Raw genomic sequence first — 6,178 nt, forward strand, 5'->3', positions numbered from 1 at the left:
TTCATGTGTATAGAAGTGAGAGAAAGTCCAGTTCTAACAACAGCATTAAGTAGATGAATCACTGTCTAATATGAAACCACATGACATCTTATTGATTACGAAAAGCATTTTCAGCTTGTATGAAAATCTCAGTGTGTTGCACAAATGCAGTAGCTAAGTTTCATTTGCACATTGTAGAAAAATAGATACATGATCAACTTTACTACAGCAATTGCTTGTCAAAAAGGCCTCAAGGTCATGACAGACAGGATTTACTAATCTTTGAACATAAAGACTTAACTGGCATTCTTCATTTACCTACATTACATTCAAAACTAAGACTACAAACACATCACTGTGAGGTAAAAATACGCACATGACTACAAGGTGCTCAAGTGCAATATTCTACAGAATATGTACTAATTCTCCACATTTCTACTATACTGCAGGAAAAACTGATAAGTATCCATAATTTACTAAAGCTACCATGCATGCTATGCATATTTAGCAAAGTAATTTGTCAGTTATCACTTTTGATTATTTATTGTGAAATACATCTTTGTCTTTCTTTAAGGTCTTTTAAAATGTCTGTTTATGAAGCACTGATTATCCATAGCATTCAAGTGGGTACTGAAATATTGTAAATACACAGCAGATACTTTTTATACTACTCTTGTTATAACTTTCATCAAGCTGTTTGAACTTGCACACACACACCAATAAGCATAATAAATATGTGAGGTGATTCAATAAATTTTAATCACATTACTTTTCAAATGGAAACCCAATACAACAAAACTAGAACAAAACTCTATAGAAGCTTGCAATGCAGTGTGTATTGTCCAACAACACACACAGCATGTGGTGTAAACTGAAAATGATTTGTGTTGGAATATTGAGATAATGTCTAACCTGTTTGGTCACCACAGGAAGTTCATTTTAAAAATAAACTCTCCAAAACATCACAAATTCTACAACTGATGTACTGTTACTTAATACTCACTATATGTACACAAAAAGAAAAACTATATAGCTGACAACAAATGCACAGTTGACCAACTCTATTTATGAAGTTAAAACCACATGGTAAAAAATGAAAATCAGTAACACAATTTGTATCTCACATAGACTAGTAATGATCTTTTACTATATTAACTGCTTTTGGGAGTTGTCTAAATAGCTTCAGTCAAGAAAGCTGCACACAAGTATATTAAAACAATGACTTCACTCTTCTCATTAAACACAATAATTATATCACTGATTTTCATATGAAAAACTACATTATTTAACTGCAAACAAGTACCTCTTTTCTTTCATTTTATCTATGCTGAACGTTCGTTTATCAGTAGCTTCAAAGTCATAGTTTTCAAAACAAAGAGACTTATGCTGCAAGTATAGAGCAATGTACCGGTATAAATTACTCATTCTGAACATTTGTCTCTGAAAATGCATACATGAAGAATCTCAGACATCTGATAAAGAACAACATCTTTATCAGTACTTGTTTGTTATGTTCCAGAGTATGAAAACAAAACAATATTGCTCTGAACACACTCTGAGATAATTACAGCAAACAAAAGTAATTAATTTGGCTGTACCTGTACTGGGAAAATTGTATATTATCTATACACCACTCCTGAAAACTATCTAAGCTGATGCAAAAACATGATGATGGATACTTCAGTAATTTACTGACACTCTCTCAATGAATGCATGCGGCAGGCACAGTAATTTAACACCCCAACATTTCAGATTCAGTGAACATAACTTGTTTTTCACTGTTGCGAGAGAGAGAGAGAGAGAGAGAGAGAGAGAGACTGATGTCCCCTTTTGCGTACCATTTATCATAAGGGCTCAAGTAACTATACTGTTTTGCGCTACTCTCCTTTTCTTTCCCACGAAGTTGTCATTTCCGTAAATATTCGTCACAAAATGCATTCCGTTGTCAAGACTGATGTACCGTTCGTTCGGTGTTTGTGAATCCTCCGTCAATTCTATATGTAACAGTGATTATATGTACTCTGTCCACGAAGTCTTCACGAAACCTTTGAATGCAGTTCTAGTGCGCACCACGACTGGATATGACATGAAAGGAAGCAGCTGTAACACATGGCTGCCGCCAGCTGATTGGAACAACAAAGGGCTCAGCAAAATAACAAGGTGAATAATCTTGGTTTGAAATGCGCCTCAGTTTTAAAATAGTCAACAGTTACGAAGTTTAACGGCTACTCAAATCGCGTCAATGCCGAAATTTGTAACAAAATAGAAAATCCATGGCGGTTTCTCATTCTACGAGAGAGAATCGTTAGGTGATGTTTTCAGCACGGAGACTGTGTGTCATCACTTTACAGGAAGAACATAATGAAAAAGAAACCACAGACGCCTGAAAACATACACATACATACTCTATACTTCTCGCAATTCTATGAAATGACATGTAAACAGGCAAGATGGCTGATGCCGTGTTGTCAAAACACGACTGAACAAAGAAAGTTGGCGGTAGAAATAAATTACTAACCTCCATAAGCACTTTCCCGACAGCTCGTTAGATGTTTCGATGCCCGTAGACACAAAACGCAACGCCTGAACACCGGACACTCACGGAGAGCGGTGATATCGCAGAAAATGCGAAGCAAACCTCACTGCGCACCTCACAACACCACAGCCTGCTTCGATTTATTTTGCATCGGCTGCTGCCCACCTCGGGTGTTCTGCGCAGCTGTTGCGCACGCACTGCTCGCTTGGAGCCCGGCCGCGGGGACTGGATCTAGGCTCTCCCGTTCCTTTGTTCTGCTCTGGCTGACACCGAGAGGTCTAGAATGCTACACACGGAGGAAGCTTGTTCATAATATAGGAGACAGGGGCATTTATTCTTAAGCCTATACTGGTCAACAACTTGAACTGATGTCGGTAACAGCTTGAAACCTGTCATAATATTTCTTGTTTCTCTGTGTTTGTATGAGACATAAACCTTTGTAAGGATGTACAGGTGATCAATTCTTCTGTTTATGAAATCGTGGCCACATGATAAAAAATGGAAAAATCTGTAACACAGTCTATCTCATCCTAGACTAATAATGATCTCTTACCACGTTAATTGCTTTTGATAGCTGTTTTAAAGCTTTCATTGCGAAAAAACACGCTGTAAGAATAATAATTATGTGGTGTTCTCCAAAGATCATGTTGTAGACAGTTGTTTAAGAGTTGGGCATCCTGACTACTGCTTCACAGTATATTTATTCCCTCGTTAAGTTTTCTGTAAATAATAATCCACTTCAATGACGTACACAATTACAATACCACTAGGAAAAATGAAATTCAATACTCCACATTAAAGTTGTCTTTAGCGCAAAAACGTGTGCGCAATGCTGCAACAAAATTTTTTTATCACATACCCAGTGACATAAAATGTCTGACAAACAGCAAAGTAAAATCTGAAAACTACCTGAGAAAATTTCTCCTTGACAACTCCTATTCCGTAGAAAATTTCTGTTACTATAATGCGTAAAAGGTTCTGTGTTGAAATTACATCTGTATATCTTTTTTATAATAAATAAATCTGTTCATGCTTTAACACTGTGGTACTTGAAAATTGTCAATGGCTGAAAACCTGAGTGTACAACAGACTGAACAATCTAACAGTCGAATGGCAGAACTATCGTTTAAACCAATTTTTATTGTTGTGCCGCTTCTGAGGCGCTAGACTTTTGAGTGTACTAAGGATGGCTGTAACACCGTTTTTCGATAATTTTTTTCTATTTTTGTAAAATGGATATTGATTTGTGGCATAGCTCGAGATCTAGGTTAGATCAGAAGGTGACCAGTCTGATTAAGAGTTGGTCCAGCGTGTCAGTGTGTCATTACGACCTGTTCTTTGATGAATTGTCCACTTAGTAGTTATATTTACATCCCTGACGAAAACCAATATTTTCTCACCGTTGTCTGATATTTTGAAGTTACTGTTATGTTCGAACAAGATCAAAGCCAAAAACCCAATCTTCCTGCGCGCGTTCCGGTACTCTGATGACATTATAGTCGCCATACTGGTTGATAGCTTCATTACTCAAGACTGACAGGTTGTATCATATTCATCAATACTTCCCAACTTTCAATGGTTTGAAACCCTTCCCATTTAAATAACCTTTAAAACTAACCGTGTAAAAGAACAAGGTGTAGCCATATTTTCGAAACAAAGTACCATTTTTACAAACCAACTCAGACGTTTCTCATCAAGGAAACGATCATGAACATGATCCATGGAAGACGTAAATAGCTAACAACTGCATGACGATGGAGAGGCTTAGTCATCACTTCAGCGTGAGTCCCAAATGCAACTGTTTCTTTTCTTTTTTGGTTGAGCGCATGAAATCCATATTTTTGGTCTCAAGCGCGAGTTCTCAAAACAAATGTTTTGAAATGAATCTCATTCATCTCCTCAGTTATTAAAACAATGGTGGTTCAAATGGCTCTGAGCACTATGGGACTCAACTGCTGAGGTCATTAGTCCCCTAGAACTTAGAACTAGTTAAACCTAACTAACCTAAGGACATCACAAACATCCATGCCCGAGGCAGGATTCGAACCTGCGACCGTAGCGGTCTTGCGGTTCCAGACTGCAGCGCCTTTAACCGCACGGCCACTTCGGCCGGCAAAACAATGGTGGCACTACGTTTTCTCTTTTGTCACTTAGCCCTAAAAAGTAAAACTAAGGAGACTGAGATTTTTAACAGTTTAAGTACATAAATACTGAAGTGCGTCCAAAAACATCAACTTCCGTTTAAAGAATTTTAAGTACAGGAAGGCCTCGATACATTTCCAATAACAACCAGTCCACCTTCTCGAATATAAGTTAAAAAAAGTGTGACTTTTAGGATAAAGCTGTTTTCTGCGGAATTCCTGAATAACAGAGCTTTTTTGGATAGTAAGAAACATTGTCGCGAGTTTAGCTACAAATTCCTCGAGGGGTTGTGCTGCAGTGGTACCAAACCTGCTACCAATTGCTATTTACAATAATTTACTTCTTGGTAGAAAAAACGAAGATGTGTCACTAAAACGCCCTGTGAACGCACTAAGATCACTTTGCTTTTGATAGAAGCGTAAATGGAGACACTAGCTTTGTGTCGTGTGTAACGCCATCGTCTGCATATTTTTAACGTATGTGCAATGCATACTCTTATTGGCTTGCAAATGGGACAAACAATATATCATTCGATTTTGTCGTTACGGAAACCATCTGTCTAGGCTACATACGAATCCCATCTTATTCAAGTTAGATGATTCCACATGAAGTACTAGTAATGCCAGTAATAAAATTATTTAAAGATCTAAGTAATGATTGGTATGTACTCTGTTCCCGTTTACTTACTTCACGCGTTAACCTTCGTCTTATTAAGCCGCCCTCGCGAAACAACAGACTATTGATTTCAGAGATAACTGAATGAATACAAACTGCTGGGAGAACAGTCAAAACGATTTTTAAACATGGCGGTAAAAAAAGAAGGGAGCTGTCATTGCGTCAATCACTTGAAACCAATATCCGCCATCTTAAGTACCCCAAAACATTCATACCTCCATGGTTCACCGCGTAGATACTTCCCCGTGACGTCACTCCGACGTGACTACGCCCAGTTTCGACCATATTAGTTGCTTTGATTGAGTGAAGACGTAGTTGTTTCATGAAAAATGCCAGCTTGCGTTGTTTACGGATGTACTAATCAATCCGATCGTAGTCTAAAGTTTAAAGGAATCACATTTCATTCGAAAGTGGAGTCATTCAAGCAATATTTTCTCTTGTTAACATGAATTATGATTGCACCGTTTACTTTTATCGTAGTGGTTTTATTTCTGCCATTTGACAAGAAATTTGCCTTACTTAAATCAGAGTCCGTTCTTTCTCTCATTCCCGTCTTTTTCATTGTCTTCCAAAATTCAAACGGTCCGACATTCGAGCCACACTGTATCAACGTTCTCGTCCCCCGCACAACACACCGTTACATAACGGCACTGGTTCTTGGGGTAGCATCCTACTGCCATAATTTCTTCCCGCCGATAGTTATTCATTATTTACATTTCCTCCCCTTTAAAAAAGAATCAGACTAGAAGAGCCGGAGACAGCGGTCATGTGTGTGTGAGTATAGTGATTATGATTGTACAGGGTGGTCCATTGATAGTGTCCGGGCCAAATATCTCACGAAATAAG

At 37.9% G+C, this 6,178-nt stretch overlaps 1 protein-coding gene across 3 annotated transcripts in view; it reads right to left on the reverse strand.

The window, feature by feature from the left end:
* Positions 1 to 2,690, reverse strand: part of LOC124555517 (protein yippee-like 2) — a 609,150-nt gene extending 606,460 nt beyond the window's left edge. For 2 of the 3 annotated variants that reach the window (XM_047129839.1, XM_047130443.1), the window contains exon 1: positions 2,498 to 2,690. The gene's annotated coding sequence lies outside the window, so the exon portion shown is untranslated. The remainder of the gene's footprint in view (positions 1 to 2,497) is intronic. The other variant, XM_047130895.1, reaches the window with a different exon arrangement.
* Between the last annotated feature and the right edge of the window lie 3,488 nt (positions 2,691 to 6,178).

Source organism: Schistocerca americana, chromosome 1 (genome assembly GCF_021461395.2).
Source record: "Schistocerca americana isolate TAMUIC-IGC-003095 chromosome 1, iqSchAmer2.1, whole genome shotgun sequence".
Lineage (NCBI taxonomy): Eukaryota > Metazoa > Arthropoda > Insecta > Orthoptera > Acrididae > Schistocerca > Schistocerca americana.